This window comes from Leptinotarsa decemlineata, unplaced genomic scaffold (assembly GCF_025532065.1).
Source record: "Leptinotarsa decemlineata unplaced genomic scaffold, Ldec_3_MD MMD2_tig00026330_RagTag_RagTag, whole genome shotgun sequence".
NCBI lineage: Eukaryota > Metazoa > Arthropoda > Insecta > Coleoptera > Chrysomelidae > Leptinotarsa > Leptinotarsa decemlineata.
Window position 1 is genome coordinate 11,246,844 of NW_027412690.1, and position 18,706 is coordinate 11,265,549.

Sequence of the window (18,706 nt, forward strand, 5' to 3'; positions counted from 1 at the left end):
ATTTATATTATCCAACGTCCCTCGTATACCATGAACAATATGAAATATGTCTTTTGGATTGAAGAAAATGTTCTATGAATACATTTTTTGAGAAAACAACAATAGCAGTTTTTTCATAGAAAATGTTATTTTTTATAGTCAAAAATGCAAGTAATTCCTTTATATTTATCTGTCCCACCACAACGGGGAAGTAAAGAAAATGTCACTTCCCAAGTGACGAGGTAATATGAAACGGGTCACCTCTCAAGTTACAAAAATAGATTTTATTATTGAATGCGATGCGGCATATAACACAAACGATATAAAATATCAAGGACATGTCTTTCATGAAGCTCATTTGCTGGACATACAGATTTATCGCTATTATTTCCCGATATTTGAAAAATTGCACCTGCCGGTAATATAATGATCGCGAATAAATTCTTTCCTAACAACCGCGTTGTTATTGTGAACGATTTGAAATAGTTTTATGTCATTTCAATAGAGAAGGCTGTGGTTACTTCGCCGTTTCACATTGCATTGCAAATAGGTAATCTTATTCTCAATGCTATGTCTACAGAGTCAAAAAAGAACCAGGAATTAGTCAATAAAACGCAAAACATGTAACTTGGAGGAAGCGAAAATGAAAAATAGAACTTTCTATGTTTTTTTACCACTTTTATTTGTTGTTTCATTGCAGTTTGGTCCTGTAATTGTTTAAAAATGTCCTCATAGTACGAAACTACAATAAAAACATTAGTTACAAATAAAAGTGGTGAAAAAACATGGAAAGTTTTATTTCTCATTTTTCACATTCAACGCAAAATATGTATTATGCTTTCAAACTTATTGTATCGCCTTCAAAGTAGGCCCCTTCCGAAACAATTCACTGACACCAATGAAAAACTCAATCACCAAAACATTTTTAATAGCGTTTTTTGGAATAGACTTCAGTACTCCCGGTACTTGCAGCGGATTCTCTTTTATGTCATTCATCGCCTGAAAACGTGTGCCTTAAAGTGGTGTTTTGAGTTTTGGGAAAAGTACGAATCAGCCGGAGCCATATCAGGTGAATACGGTGGCTGTTTGTTACGTTTTGTTGAGTTCTGAGCCAGAAGTAAAGCCTTGTGAAATGGTACGTTATCCTGGTGCAAAATCCATGTTTCTTTCCACATATCTGTTTATTTCTGACGAATTTGCATGCTCTCTTGATTTTACTAAGCTGTTTATCATTTTGAGCGTCGCCATTTCAACTTTGCTATTGAAATATTGAAAATATAAAACTTTCTACAGTGTCATACATTTAAAATGAAGACATCCTTATATTTAAGTCATTTTTGAAAGCAGGGATTTGATTTTTGGTACAGATGTGGACCTTCATAGGACGCACTTTCCGCAATATTCGTACTCAGTCCGAGTGACAGCCATAAACCCAGTCTACTGCGTTTTTGCAAAAAGAGCAGGTTCTTGATATTTTTTTGGCATTAGGGTTACCAAAAAAGTCATTTGAGAAAGTTGCTTGGACATCGATTTTGACCCTACATACCAAGTTTCAACCTAAAATTCGAAACTTGATTTCTTTTGCATTCTTCATAATATCCGATTTTCAATTGATGGTTCCGAATAAGAAGCAACATTAAGTAGAAAATACCTAAAATCAATTGAATTAATGAATAATAGGTTTGTCTCTTATTCCTACACTAGCGACCCCCCCTCCCTCCGCTCCATGAGGGAAGCCCCAGTTAGAATATTTGAAATTCCTTTCTTATTGCACATCTACAACATAGAAAGAACCTACATACAAATTTTAGCCTCCGAAAATATAGTGGCACAAAGAAACAGCGATGAAAAGGTAACTTTATTTTATAGTCTGGTCAAATCAGACTAAAAAATAAGAGTGAAGGTACATAAATTAATACAACAAGCTGCAAATGCGTGTAATTGTTCAAAACATAGTTAAAAATGAGATTTTAAAATTCCGAATGATTACGATGCCTGTAAAAACATTTATTTGAGGTGAAAGGTCAAAAATCTTGAAAAAAATTGGTTTTTCGCGATTTTCAGGAAAACGGTAAGTTTTATCATAAAATATCTTCAGATAAAAATTGTAGTCCATAAAATTATCTACAAAAAATTCATCAATATTTTTTTTTCTTAGAGCCACCGTTTCTGAGATACGACGAGTCAAAAAGTTGTAATCTTCATTATATGCATAACTATGCCAAGTATATACATCTCTGGAGTTGTAATTTGAGTAAAAATATTTTTCTATTGGTATAAATATTAGAATATCAGGTAGAATGAAATCCAGTCCCTTAATTTGAACGCTAGTGTAACCTTGAGCCAACATGTGTCTCCGTGTTCAATTGAGTGCGTGGCTATGGTCGTATACCTGCTTTGTGTCAGACTGTCCAATAAATAAAATACCCTTAGTCTTGAGCGCCACGCTGTAGTGAAAATACGTGTTTAACCTAACCTATTTCGTGCTGTTTTGAGTTTTATAATAAAAATGTCCAAATATTGTTTTATTTGCGAAAAACTTTTAACTGAAGTTAAAATTGTTACTGTTGAACTTGGTATGAAGACATTAATCAGTGCAAGTATCGAAAGAGCAGATGACTTTTCTGGAAAGTCAGAAATCTGTGACAATACATAAATATAGTCGTAGAAATTATACTCGGAAGTGTTCTATTGCTGCAGCTAAAAGACAACACAACGAACAAGAAGCCAGTACATCAACAGTAGATCCTCCACGTACAAGATCACGTGCAAGCGATTCAGCTTTTTGTTTTACAAATCTATGCTTATTTTGCGGCAAGGAATTGAATGAATGGCATGAGAGAAGTGTGGCTTGGTCATCAGCTAGACCCAAAAGACTGGGGTTGGAAGTTGGTCGACAATGCATTAGACCCTATTCAGACTTTACTCCCACCTGCGCCGGAAAAACTGCCGAACACAATTTTTTCCAACTGTAAATAGGGATGCAGCGCTAAATGTAGTTGTAAAAAAGTTGGACTCTTGTGTTCTCTGGCATGTACACATTGTCAAGGCCAGTCATGTTCTAATGCTGAATCACCAATAGTTGAGGATTCATTTGATATCAACGAGGAAACATCACTCTTAACGCAGTTTACCTACACCCAGGATGAACATCAAGAAGAAGAAGAAGAAGATCAAGAAGAACAACAAGAAGAAGTATTTGAAGGTTATGACTCAGATGAATAAATTTTTATATTCAATTTCAATCCTTCCTAATATATTTTATTATGCAAGTTTTCAATTTGACAGAATCACAAGACATGTGGAATAGGCCCACTGGGAAAACCACGTTAAAAAAACGCGCTAAGTACACTACGTCATAGGTGGCATGGAAACGTGTGCATATAATGACGATTACAACTTTTTGACTGGTCGTATCTCAGAAACGGTGGCTCTAAGAAAGAAAAGTTCCGATACCTTTTTCGTAGAGAATTTTATGATCTACAATTTTTATTTGTGGTTATTCTATGATAAAACTTACCGTGTTCCTGAAAATCGAGAAAAACCAATTTTTTTCCGAGATTTTTGACCTTTGACCTCGAATAAATTTTTTTCCAGGCATCGCAATCATGCGGAATTTTAAAATATTATTTTTAACTATGTTTTGAACAAATTCACGCTTTTGTAGCTTGTTGTAAATTTATGTACCTTCTAATATCTAGATTGACCGGATTATTAGGAACGCGCCTTTTTTCCTCGCGGCTGGCTTCTCAGTTTAAATATTCAAAATTCCTTTCTTATTGTACATCTACAACATGAAACCAACCTTCATACAAAATTCCAGCCTCCAAAAATATAGCGATACGGAGAAACTGTGATTAAAATGTAATTTTCATAAGTACAAGTAGGTATAGATTATTATAGGGAATTTATTATTTTCGTAGCTCCTTATTTGGAACCATTAATTGAAAATGGAATTCAAATTTTTCGTTGAAATTCGGTATGTAGGGTCAACATCGATTTCTAAGCACTTTGGTATTTCCAACGCCAAGCAAAATATCGAGAATTTGCCTTTTCGCGAGATCGCAGTAGGCCGGGTTTAAGGCCGTCACTCAGGCTAAGTATTGCGAAAAGTGCGGTACATGAAGATCTACGCCTGTACCAAAAATCAAATCTCTGCTCCCAAAAATTAATAAAATACAGGAATATCTTCATCTCGAGTGTGTCACAATGTAATGATTCTAGTGGTTGATACGCAAAGAGAACAGAAAAGACATTTCACGAGTAAAACCACCCGGATACCCTGAAATAACATGTATTTTTTTTAGTTATTCCAGGAGAAAATTTGAAACGAATCCCAATTAGTTGAATCTCAATGGCACACGTCAACATGTCATCAATCATCTCTGTTCCAAGATATGTCGCAAGCCTCATATGGACGCTAATTGAGCTGTGTATATTTATTTCTTTGCACGCGATCGAATTAACCAAAATTAAACAAAGCTATTTCGGATTGCATTAAGTGGTTGTTGACAGTTTCACTGTGAACTAGTTTGTTATTGGAAATTGCTGTTGATTTCTTACGAATTAAAAACAAAGACAATATAAATGTTCTTTAATTATGCCAATAGACAAAAAATGTTTACAGTCCGCTTTCATTCGGTATACGTTGTCATGGTGATGAAGTGACGTCACCAGGAGCATCGCTCAAGAATTGTTGAATGACGTCAACGGTGATCCAAAGGATCATAATTGGGTTTATGATATCGAAACAAAAGTCCAGTAGTCCCAATGAAAGAGCCCAGGAGAACCAACACTAAAAAAGCACGTCAAGTTCGCCAAAAACAACACCGTAATCATGCCTCAGCCACATATTCACCAGATTTGGTCCCCTGAGACTTTTCCCTGTTCCCAAGATTGAAGAGACCCATGGAAGCACGGCGTTTGGCGACGATCGAGGAGACAAAAGCCGAATTGCCGAGAGCTAAAGGACATATCAAAAAGTGCATATCAGAACTGCTTGAAAGATTGGAAAAATCTCTGACACCAGTGTATTATATCTCAGGAGGATTACTTCGAAGGAGACAAAATAGAAATTGATGAATAAATGAATGTTTTTTGAGGAAAATGAAAATTCACCTCAATTTTTAAACACACCCCGTAAAGTGCAGTTCAACTCAGTAATGAATCAAATTTTTATTCAGCAGTAAATGAAATATAATATAATTTCAATAAATATATTCAAATAACTGTCAAAGTTTTCTCATGGAACATTCACGGTATTGAATACAGATTTTTGTCTGCCTTAAAATATAGTAAATGAACTGTCAAAGCTTAATATTATTCTATGAATTATAAAGATTTTGCATTTGAATATAATTGAAAGTGTTGAATATTTTTCAACACTTTCAATTATATTCAATTTCAATTATATTTTTCAACTTTTATGCATTTAATTTGAAATTCGGTTACAACTTTTGAGCAAAACATTCTCATAGAAGTATCATTTTAGTTCATCAATCTTTCTAAAAGGCTAATTTCTGAGAAAGTTTTGATTTTTTTGCTGGACTATGAAGCTTTTTGTACTTGAAAGGTACGTTCAAAGTGATAGTTTCAATTCGGCGCTGGCGTCGAACGGATTCATCAAGAACTCAAAGTGTTAGATATGGCAACATGCTTGATTATTTATAGTACGACAAAACCCCGTTCCACCGTAGCGCCGAATCAAAATTATGTATCACTGAGATTCGCCAATCAGAATAATTATAAAAGATATAAATATAAATTTATTGATATTTTGTAAAAATGAATTGTTTTGGCTGTTAATTTAGACAATACATAAATTAAAATGATTGTTGACAATTTCCATTCAGCGCTGCAGTCGAACGGATTATTAACTTACTAAGACCAACGACACACAAATATGCAGTTATTTAGTTCCGCAAAAATCCGCCCGGTGGCAGCGCCGAATAAAAATCACCAAAAAACAATTTAATTCATGTACCGCTGAAATTCAACAATCAAATAAAATAATGATGAAAAACTTTTAAAACAAACTTTTATTTAAGTGCCCTAAAAATATCAAAACAAAATTTTAAATCACATTAACCACATTTATTTATGACTTTACAGAATTGGAATTAAGTATAATAAAAGCTTGTCGCGATAATTTCAATTTGTAATTGAAATTTTGTAATTAGGTAGGCACCTACTAAACTTGTAAGCAATTCATAATGTTTCTAATTAAATAAAAGTGCCTTGATTGCTTAAAATGTGGAACTTTAACCTTGAATAACTTTTTTGCACAGATAGGATTTATCGGGTTTGAAATTTAAAATTTTATTTAAATTTCATCTGACTGAATATGTAGATATTTCTTCTAGGCATCGCGACAAGCTTTTATTATAATTTCAATTCTGTAAAGTCATAAATGATTGTGGTTAATGTGATTTAAAATTTTATTTTGATATTTTTAGGGCACTCAAATAAAAGCTTGTTTTAAAAGTTTTTTATTATTATTTTATTTTATATTTTTTAGTTTCAATCAATAGGTATCGATCAATACGAAAGTCCATCTATAAAACGGAGAGTCCTTCAATAGAAAAACTTAAGGAATGGGGAAAACTATTACTATATTAGGATAAACAATATTCTATAGAAGTAGGTAGGTACCTACTCCTCCGGCATACCTTATAGAAGAATTAGCTTGTTATATTTCTTAGTCTATTCATTTCTTTTTTTGGTCATTATTACATGGCCGAGTCCTAGTTAATTTCGAACAGTCTAATTCTTCTATCAGGAGGCCTTCTGTTGATGTGACCCTAATACTTAAAGCCAGGTACGCTTGGCCGGCAGCGAATAACTTTGAATCTAAGTATACAACAGCATGGTCAACCTTACTACCCTGCATTTTGTTAACTGTACAAGCCCAGCATAAAACAATTGGCAACATTCTACGTTCAGCTGTGCCATGGCTGAATTCAGCTGGAAATTGCACAGTTTTCGGTTGAATAACGTGTATCCCATCTTTGCCGAAGTCGATACCGACTGATGGAATGTCCGTGTCATATATTTGTGCTCTCCGGAAACAGGGCCATATAATCTCTATGATATGACCGATGACACCATTCACTAGACCCTTAGACACATCAACATTGTATCGCAACATCACCTTGGCCCCCACGAATATTTCCAACTCTTCAGGCAACCCCCGTAGAAATATATTTTTTTTATTGAAGCCAACCCTGGATGTGGCATCTATTTTATGGTGGGCCTACTAACTGCCTATCATAAACGAATGCGTATACGAAATTTCGTGTCCCTGCTATTTACCGCTTAGGAGATCTCTCGTACGGAGCCGATCCTGGCAGCAGCATCAGGTCACGTTTATGATTCACATGGCATTGTCTTCGGTTCTGGACCAGTATGCAAAATTTCAGGTCAATCGGATGCCGGGAAGTGGGTCAAATTAAACTCGCAAGATTTGTTAATATACATACAAGTCAAGTTGAATGAAAGCTTTTAAAAATAGTTCGACTCATAAGTAAGGAATATTGATTAGAAGTAAAACGTCGTGTCATTAATACAAAAAACACTGACTTATGAACTTTACTGAACAAAAGAACACTTCCACCTCCAACTTTGTTTTTCGTGACAAGCGGAAGCGGAGGAAGCAAAGCATTTCTCAACACCTTTAAACTATACTATTCTGAAACTGATATACGGCCCCGACTATCACATTTCAAAGATAATACAACCATTTCGTGAGGGTGGCAGGCAGTCTGATGGACGAAATTAAGTAAAGACTAGAGGAAATGATTCAATATCGGAAATATCTACCTAGTGACCTACTGGGGGTATCTTCGGCACGCCCTTTTCCTTTTAGTAATTCGGGAGGGCGGTGTACGATTTCGGTATTATTTTAGAAGATTAAATCCACCATCTATCGACTTGGTATTAAAAAAAATCTAGACTTTATCTCTGAAATTAGGTGATTGCAATACAAACAGAAAATTCTTCTTAATGTTCAAAAACTCGGAAATATTTTCGATCTCGTTGAATCTAGCGACAATGAAATTGACAATAGGTAATAATTCTTAATACAGAATTTCCAGTCGCTGTGACAATGTTTATTGAAGTTTTGCAAATACAGCTTGTCGAATCTAGGAAGAGATTTATTTATTTATTTACCAATATAGGGGTTACAAACAGATTAACAAATCCAATAGAGAACCCACTTTATAAATTTAGTTCAAGTGAGCTTTGAGGAAAAAAAATGTAAATTTTAATTTTTTTGTAAATTATATTAGACAATCGAAGAATAACATAATTCTTATAAGAGTGACAGAGACTACAGAAATGATAACAATGAAAATTTTTTTCATCCTGCGTTTGAAACAGTCTAAAGAGATTTCAAAATATTGAATATCATTGCAAATTTCGTTAAAGGTTTTAAGCACTCTAAAAATTGGTGAGTTTTGAGCAGCATTTGTCCTTGTTCAAGTTAACTTAAAGAATTCTGTACGCCTCAACGTTCTACCTTGAACATTGAACTCGATTTTGGATAAAGCTCTGGGCAGTAGACTAATCCTTTCATCAACTTGAAAATCATGATAAGATCCGTAACAGTTCTTCATAGGCATAATATTGTATTGGCATATAATGGGACTGTAATCGCTATTCGCAATTGGAAAATTTAATTTATGACTAATGTAGCGAAGAAATTTGTTCTGAACTCTCTGTTTATGTGGTACTAAGGATTCCAAACAACCGATGCAAAGCAGAGCCTACTATGTACATACGCATAATATAAATTGAGGAGAGGTTATGACGTTCTCAAATTGTGACAGTTTCTTTTGAGGAATCCAATAATTACATTTATTGACGGTTTTTTCTATATGTGAATTAAATGACAACTTCAAGTCCATAATTATTCCCAAGTCTTTAACTTCTGAAACTGATTTCAGTTTGTGATTTTCAAAGTAATAAATATCTTTGATTATATTTGTGTTCCTGGAGAATGAGATTGACACGCATTTTTGTGGATTCAGAAACAAATCATTATTATCACAGAATTTTTTGAGCCGCTTCAGTCCTCCTGAATTTCTCCGCTGTCATATGAATCCTTTACTGTGTGATAGATTTTCAAGTCATCGGCATATAGTAAAAATTTACACATTAAAGCAACTAGAGCTTTCGTTGATGTATATAATGAAGAATAAAGGACCCAAATAGCTGCCTTGAGGAACTCCGAAGGATACCGTGAAGGGAAGTGACGTAAATCCATTTATGGCCACCATTTGTGACTTCAGCAAGTCTCTTTAATAAAGTTGTGTGACTAATCTTATCAAAGGCCTTACTGAAGTCGGTGTATACAACATCCACCTGAACCTGTTTATACATCGAGTTTAACAAAAAAATATGTGAATTTTATTAAATTTGTTTCTATCGACCTATGGGGGAAGAAACCATGCTGTTCACTGATTATGATGTCCTTGACCGTATCAAGGATGTTATATATTATTTTTTCAAAAAGTTTGCCAAATACACATAATTTACTGATCGGCCTATAATGGGGAATGATCCTCCTTACGAAAATCAAGTAGTTTTCATAAAAGAGCTCCAAAACAACGCATTTTAAACTTATCATTTCAACATTTCTCTTTAAAAAATGATTTAAATTATTTTCCAGTTAAAAATATTATTCGATAAGAACTTTTAGTGAAACCCTACATATTTAATATCAGTTCTGCCCTCAATGGAAAGTTTCTGATTTCGAAATGTTTATAACTTAGTTATTCTTTATCATGTGTATCGTATATCTTGGAATCATGTCTGTTTCACTGTTACGTTGGCTGTGGGTGTAGAATGACTACTTTTGCCTTGAAATTAGTAACGTTTATACACATTCATATTATTGAAAACGATAATTAGGTGTGCACTCGTAATTGTGCCAACTTTCTGCTTACCAATCTGAGGAATCTCGTATTTCGTTTTCGTGTAACCAATTCATTTTTCGACACTTCCAGAATTCACTTAAGTCCAGTGGCGGTCAAGAATGTTTTCCAAAGAGGTGTTACTTAACAATTTTCAATTATAAATTTTAAATTTCATAGTTTAAGTCGGGCAGTAGCAGAAGGGGAAAATCCGTTTAAAAAAAAATCTGTTTCAAAATCTGTTTTTCCGTCAATCAGTCAAAGGTCTTACCTTTGATCGTGTTAGGAATCACACGTTAAAAGGTAAGACCTCGTTAGTCCTTAGCTCGCACAAGTTTCTTAACTTCTGAGAGTTTTCGTTCGTATGGGAACGGCAGCTGATTAACGGAAAAACAGATTTTAAACAGATTTTTTTTAACGTGTGATTCCTAACACTAAACTACAAGCGAGATTTTCAAAATTTAAGCTCACTTCAATGCCTTTCACTCAAAAAAATCAAAATTTTCTTATGCAATAACTATCTATAACTTTCTATAACTGTTCGAAATGAAGATTTCGTGACCTGAAGTTTTATGGTGGACATGCGCATGTGTCTTGTGAACAGTTGATTTTGATATAGGGAATGTCTCATGAAAATGAGTTGAAATCATCTCAGAATCTCAAAAGTACCCTAAAATATAGGATGTTTCGTTTGAAAAAACAGTTTTGGCCCGATTCTATATCTTCAGAATTAATCATCTATTCCGAACACCTTGTATAACATTTAGAAATGTTACTTCTATAAGACGATGGAATGAAGTGTTTTCATGAATCAAAATTTTGAAATTTACAAAACAAAGTTAAAACTTACTGTTGTTTAAGTTGGCTATGTCAAAAAAGATGTGAAATTTAAAAAAAAATACATGTCAGTATAATTAGACAAGCCACTGAGTTATAATAACTTGATTCATCACTAAGGCATAATGATTATATGAAATTTCTTGGTAAAAACATCCAAATGTGTTTTAAATATAATTTACCGGTATAAGACTAGGGGTTCGGTACCAAGACGAGAGAGAGAGAGAGACAAAAAACATGACAATGGCATCTGTCATGGAATTCAGTTTGAAATATGTTTGTCCATGCTGAAACTATGGAACAATTAGAACAGGTCTGATGCAAGTGTAACGAGAGACATCTGCTGTTAAAGTATGTATAACAATGAGAAAATCCAATGCCAAATTCACCAAAAAACTTTAAATTTAACCATAAAGAATTACCCGCTCCTTTGTCTCTGCAAAGTAGTTCAACCTGTTCTAATCATTGACTTGATTCAGTCATATACCTAGTTGGAGAATGGTAGTGACTGTGAATAATGCAGTATCTGATATTCAAGATATTATCCTTGGGGTACCACATGAGTCCATTTTAGGCCCACTGATTTTCTGTATCTACATAAATGATTTTCCAAAGTATTCCGGAAATACTGCGGAGGAGCCAGAAAACAACATTAATTCAGTCATGGATGACGTGATTTCTTGGTGTGATAGAAATCAACTAAAACTGAATGAAAGTAAAACAGTCCATTCAGACTTGGCGTTAAGGAAAACAGTGAAACTTAACAACATCAACTCTGGGAAATAGCCAAACTCCTTGGCTATTTCTTGTCTTGGGAGCCCCATATCGATCATGTCTACAAAAAATTGAATCAAGCAATATTTGCAATACGACAAATCAAAGACGTGCTTAGTTTAGATGGTGTCAGGATTGTTTACTATTCATTGGCTCACTCACATATGGCCCAAAATATATTAATGTGGGGTTCTTCTTTGGGGGCAAAACGTGTTTTTATTGTCCAGGAAAGGTTAATTAGAACTATCTGCTTTCTGTAAGAACAAGGTGCTAACATTACCGTGCATCTATATATATATATATATATATATATATATATATATATATATATATATATATAAAGCTCTGTTCCATGTGAAAAATAATGTACCCAATCTGAGAGATGAATCAATAGTTCATAACTATGCAATACGAAATAGACATTTATTAACTATCCCAAAACATAAAACATCGACATTCAAGTAATCACTTGCATATAATGGCATAATATTAATCAATACGTTGCCTCAAGATATTAAAGATTCGCATGTTATACCCTTTAAAAAACAAATAAAGGAGCTATTAACTAATAAGGGATATTCTACGTAGAAGAATTCTACATAGGTACATAAACTTATGTTCATTGTATAAGTTGTATGTGTTGTATGTGTATGTGAGTTTTTTTATATATGTATATAATTAAGTACCTATCTTAAGTGTCCGATCTATGATATACTGTGGACCGTTATTATTGTTTTATATAATTTTCACATTTTTTATTTATGACATGTCTTATATCATGTAAATGATATATGTAAATGATCGAAAAGACAAATAAAGTTATTATTATAACTCTTTCAATTATTTCTTATGAGAAGAGAACAAAGAAAATAAAATTCATCTAAATTTGTTTGCTTCAAAGCCGTATGGAAGTTTTATAATTTCGAATGAGTAGTTTAATTTTTCATTTATATTTTTTTATTATCGTCAGTGAATCATAAACCTTTTTTTGATTTATCGTGGCCTACCCATCTCATTGGATTTCTCACAACAAATATTTCACTAATAAGCACGTCTGTAAAAGTCATCAACTTTTTCACTGGATTAATATGTTGATATATTTCTGTTTGGGCGTAGAGTGCTCTAGATTTATTTAAATTTATTCTTCAGAGTGAGTTATTGCTGCTGTTTGAGACCTCTGTACTACGAAATTTGATTTTTGTACAATTGGAGATGGAAAAATAATACAAAAGATTGCCTAGTCACAATTTGTTGAACCATTTCACTTCTTTTTGAAATAAGATCTAACACAGAGTGAAAATTTCCGGGCCTGAGAAAGAAAACGTTTTTTTTTGTTGAAAATTGGCTCTTTTTATGAATGTAATCTCTATCAAGAGCCACACAATCATTGCAGCGCCGCTTCAACATTTCAGTATCACTTTTGTAAAACGATTTATCTTTTGCCTCAAAATAGGCCCCAATTTCACAATAACCTCTTCTCTCGAGCGAAATTTCTTACCTGTTAGCAATTTTTTAAGGTCTGCGAACAGCTAGTAGTCGCCTGGAGCCAAATCTGGCGAATGCGGTGGATGAGGGAGCAATTAGAAGTTCAATTCATGTAGTTGTGTCATTGTTTTCATTGACTTGTAACACGGTGTCACGGCTTTCGAGTGAAAGCACTCGAATGACCTATAATCAGATCTCGGAGGATTAAGTCCAGTTATCACCAGAAGATGATTCTAGATCCCAACAATCGAAACTTCGTGAAGTAACTTGGTTTGGAATCTTTTAAATTTTCATTTCTTGTTAAAAATTTTTAATTGTCATCTAGTGTTAACAGTTAATTTTTTTTATTTTTTTATTGTGGCTTGTATTTTATTTCATTGTAATTTCATGTCACAAAAGTACCAGGAATTGGTACAATGAAATGCAAAATATGTATTATTCATCCATGCCTTTTATCAACTGAAAACGGGTGCCTCAAAATGTTTATTCGAGTTTTGGAAAAAAAAACAACTGGAGCTATGTCAGGTGAATACGGTGGCTGATCGATAAGACCTTGGCCAAATCTTTTGAAATAATAATGTTATTACTATTCACAGAATATCAAAATTCTAAAGTTGAGCATTTGGTCATCAGTATAGTTATTTCAAAGGGTAGCTGATAGCATGAGTTGATAGTTTTACTTATGTATGTTCATTGCGTATCATAAGATAACTTCATTGATCCTTCATAAAAACTTTCACAAACTATACGACAAATGGAGTTAAAAAACAATATCGAAAAATATATGTAGTGAAAAATATAATGGACAAAATTAAGAAGATACTGAAAACATTCATATTTCCCTAACATCGTTAGTCATGTAGTATTTTTTATTTGTCAATGAAGTTTTCAACTCTATTCGAACCTATATTTCTAAATATGGATTTCCACCAAACGGATTCACTTGCGACTAGTTCCGTTTTCCGAAACAGAAACAAAAAACTTGTTTTAGTTTCGGAAACAAACTCGAATTCCACCAAACAGACAAAAACTAGTCTGAGTTCCGTGTTTTTGTGAACTGTTGCTGCATTCAAGTGTCAACTGTTTTTTTTTCGCTCATGTTCTACGAAAGAAAATTTAACCTCTTTCTTGTTTAAGATAAACAACAATATAATAAATCCATAACAATAGCCTGCCCAGTGCCGGTAATCGAAATTCAATCCCACCACAAATAAACACTTCAAATAATAAAGTAATATTGTTGCCGGTCGTTTCCACATAGCAACTCTGTTTGAAAAACACAGACAAAACACCGAAACTTTTTGATATTTCCGCCTGCTGACGGGACATTTCGTTGTTAACAAAAACAGTCGCTCGCGACACAAAGTCTTCAGAGTGTTTCTTGTTGTGGTTTTCTCCGTTTCGTGGAAATCCACCATTACAACAGTGTTTCTACTTTTAATCTGGATAACGGTTTTGCTGCATATTCCATATTCATTGTGTAATACATTTTATAGTTCGAATCTAAAGGTTTTAACGATTGTTCGACGCAAAGATAAAGCTTTCTCAGGAATATCAAAATCTGACTTCGATAAAAAAAAAATGATAATAGTCCTGTACTATATGTGAGTTCATTTGCAATTCTCTAATCATTGTAATTCAGTGAAAAGTCTACCACATAAAAGTGTAATGGGGAATAATAAAATGATGAACCAAACAATAATCCAATTTTCCACAGTGAATGAAAATGCGAGGCATCTGTCAGGAGCAGAATGTAAATATCCTGAATTTTATAAACCTATAATTACTGAACGAAATCACGGTGTGTATAATGAATTTCGGCAATTAATCACGAAATTTTTGTTTGAATTAAACTAACGGAAACATAAAGAACGTAACTAGTACAGTAGGTATGTAGTGCATGTAAAAGTTGCATAATCGATTGGTAATAATAAGTATACATTCTGTCTAGAAGCTACCGGGAATCGATGAATTGAAAAGCGCGCGTGAAAAAAGTATTGCCATTGAAATGCTCGATCAAATCAAAATTTGAGAGTGAATGGAAACTTGCAATCAGAACTTCCTGATATATCGATAACAATATTATGACATTTGAAATCCCTGAAACAATAAAAGAGAATAATTAAAAGTAAAGGAAGCCGCATACATGCTGTCCAACAACGTATTCAGCCAGGCCAGCGTAGATATACGAAACATATGGAAACCCATCATCAAACGAAAAATGACCAACTCCCGCCAAAAAGGTCATCTCTCACGGAATCAGTGAAGCGGAAAATGGAAAGTAGAGAAAGTGAAAGTATTTCAACGACCTATAAAATAGTCATCTCTCGGAGGAATCAGTCCAGTCATCACCCGAAGACGATTGTAGATACCAACAATCGAAACGTCGTGAACTAACGTGACTTGGAATCTCTACACTTTTTTATTTTTATTATTTTCTTTTTTCATTCCTTTAATTTTTATTTATTCAATTATTGTATTTTTACTTGTAGGTTATTTCACTATCATTTCATTTCAGGTTTATTGTTGCTTAATATAATTGTTATTTTCAACTATTCTTTTTTTAATATTATGACATTTGTTTGTGCAAGTATTCTTAGTGAAAATGCAAAAAAAATTGGGAGGAAAAACATAAGAGTTGCTGACCCGTCAAAATTTGGATATTTTTTTCAATCTTCTTAATAGGCGTCCTTCTCCTGTGTATGTAATTTTGGAACAAAACAGACACATTTTATTTCCAGTTCACACACATACACCTTAGAACATTAATAAGTTTTCAAAATATACTTTCATTTTAATTGTGAGTTGTGCCCAATGGCGCGTAGAATACTTCCAAGAATATTAAAAAAACTTTATCCAGGGATTTTGGGTCAAACGAACCCGACGAATACAAAGAAGACATCTTTATAGCTCCGTCACGCTGGAGCCCGCTTTGGGAAAAATCTACCTTTTTTTTAGCCTACTTCACCTACAAACGATACTAATAAATGTAGTAATGTTAATTTTTTTGTAGACTTATCGGTTACTGAGAAAGCACTATTGATATTATTCTAACTACGAAGGACGAGTAATAATGTGACAAAAAGTTCTGAAATAGATTCTAAATGGATTGTAGTTTATTGTAGTAACAACAAAATATTACTATATTTCATATTCTTTTGAAGTATAGCAAAAAAAGCAACTATAACAAGACTTCAAATCATAAAATAACAATGGTCCTCAAACTATAAACGATGAAGTTGATTGTAGTTGAAATTAGATGTTTGTAGTTACCATTAAACACATCAAAAATGAATGAAATAAAATTGACTAGTTTTCAACTGAACTAAGCTAACATAACCTATCCTAACCAACATATTTATGTAACCTGAAATCTGAAGTAAAAACTAACGTATTTTAGAATGCTTTATTTGGAAAAAAGCATCTACCCTCACTTCCGAATTCAAAAACGAACTCATGTTAGATGTTCAGCATTAAGAATTATTTTCAACCACGACAAATATTGTTTTGGTCTGGTAGTCGAGAGGTACTACATCAGGCTTATTAGCTTGTATGAGCCTGAGGGAGGGGAACGAATAGTTCCAATAAATTCGGCACTTCTCGTTCCCCACAACGGATTCAATATCCCCCGGAGCGTAGGACAACACCGGTGTCTCGTCAATACCGTAACAGTGCCGTAGATGGTAATATAGCACTCTTAAGGCCGCGTTATGCTGGACATGCTGATAGCAAGTGCATTAGGGTCTCAGGCGCCTTGCGGCAAGCCCTGCACCTTGTGTCAGGAACCTCTATACCCATCACGCGACTGCGGTAGACTGAGGTGTTGAAGACACCATCCTGGCAAGCCATGATGAACCCCTCAGTTTCCGACTTCAGCCCACTCGACCTGAGAAAAGCGAACGTCAGGCGCCTTGATAAGCCAAGGTCTCCAATGTTATTGAAGAAGACCCCATGCATTGGCTGATCCTTGTGTCTCCGCAGAAGTAAAGTGATCTCTGCGGCTTTTATCTGAGCTTTTTGCTGAACGGGTTCCAACTCGGTGACAGAGTTGTAGTCACCTCGTTCAGAGTCGAAAACTATACCGAGTTCATCAGCTGCTCGGCAGCTGCCCTAAGAAGAAATGCTCCAATTGCTGCTCTCTCATGGTCACAGACCATGCAGAAAAGGGGATCCGAACTCCTGACGACTTTACAGGCTGTATCCAGTACCATTCTGTCATGTAGACACTCCAAACTCAAAATTCCACGGCCTCCCTGTTGTCGAGGGAAGTACAACCGTGGAACGGACGATTTGGTATGCAAACTCCTATAGAGATGCATCATTTTTCGGGTCTTTACGTCGAGTTGATACAGCTCCTCCCGAGTCCACTTCACTACTCCAAACGAGTAGAGTAAGATTGGGACGGCAAGCATATTTGTTGCAGCAACTTTGTTCTTCCCCGACAGTTCCGATGACCAGATCTGTCGAAGTTTTTGCTGATACTTGCCGCGGAGAGAGTTTTTCACTGCTGTTGCCTTTGGTGAGTGGCGTTGTTCCACCCCAAGGTGAGTATACGTCTCTCCGACATCCAGATGGTGTAGGATACTTCCATCTACGAGCTGCACATCCTCTCCGTAGTCCCCACACCGTCCTCTATTGAGATGAACCATTGCACATTTGTCTATCCCGAATTTCATACCGATAGCATGCGTGTACTCTTCCACCACCCTCAAGGACTGATGGAGATCCTTCTCTCCACAGGCATAAAGTTTAAGATCATCCATTATTATTATCATTATTATTATATTATTATTATTATGATCACTACAATAAACTACAATCAATTTAGAACCTATTTCAATACTTTTTAGCGCATTATTACTTGTATTTCGTAGTTTGAATAATATCAATAGTGCTTTCTCATGTGTAACCGATAAGGTTACAAAAAATGAACTTTACTACATTTCTTATAATCGTTTGTAGGTAAAGTAGGCTTAAAAAAGGTAGATTTTTTTCAAACCGGGTTCCAGCGTGACGGAGCTCATTTTTATCCCTTCCAACTGCACCGGAAATGGTCATAAACCTCATTTTATCAACGAACAATTTAATTTCATTGAAAAATTAGGTTAACATGTGCATGCAACGTATCGCTCACCTTCAATTTCATAATGAAGCCGTAATAGTTCATCACTTGCAGTGTTTGTGTTTCGAATTATAATGAGAGCATTGTTGATTACATTATTGAATTGATTCATTCATAGAGTCATAACTGTTTCAAAAAGTAATGAATCAGCACTGTCTGCAATGTTGCATTTTAACAATTACCTGAATCTGATACGAGGTTGACAGAAGTTTTATGAAAATAACGTTTTGTAGATTTGTGCATAACCTATTAAGAGTACTACGATGTCAAAAAGGGACTTTTTTTGGGAATAAGATTGAGGATTGTGCCAAGACATATTGGTGTCCATTTTCACTCCCAACAAACTTATCGAAGCAGAAAGCGGAATTTTCTGTCGAGACATTATTATATTCGGTTCAGAAACATTAATTTTTTTTGGAGAAAACCTATGCCTGGGTTTTCGTGGCATTGAATTAAACCACTAAATCCTCATTAAGATATGCAACCTCCCGCTGCCATTGAAGATGTGCATTTGCAGCCGATGTTCTGGAACCCATTTTTCAAGGACAAACACAAGCACTACAGAAAAATCCTTGAGGCGCTCTTAGAGCGGTGC

At 34.5% G+C, this 18,706-nt stretch overlaps 2 protein-coding genes across 6 annotated transcripts in view; one reads left to right on the forward strand and one right to left on the reverse strand.

Moving 5' to 3' along the window:
- LOC111505359 (aminopeptidase N) overlaps positions 1-18,706 on the forward strand; it is a 120,951-nt gene that overhangs the window by 9,957 nt on the left and 92,288 nt on the right. The gene's annotated exons all lie outside the window — the stretch shown is intronic.
- Positions 1-18,706, reverse strand: part of LOC111505360 (uncharacterized) — a 48,830-nt gene that overhangs the window by 6,213 nt on the left and 23,911 nt on the right. The window contains exon 1 of one of the 5 annotated variants that reach the window (XM_074183134.1): positions 18,124-18,270. The exons of 2 other annotated variants lie outside the window; for them this stretch is intronic. The gene's annotated coding sequence lies outside the window, so the exon portion shown is untranslated. Of the gene's footprint in view, positions 1-937; positions 1,238-18,123; positions 18,271-18,706 lie in introns of those variants that run through there. 2 more of the 5 variants (XR_012467398.1, XR_012467396.1) reach the window with 2 other exon arrangements.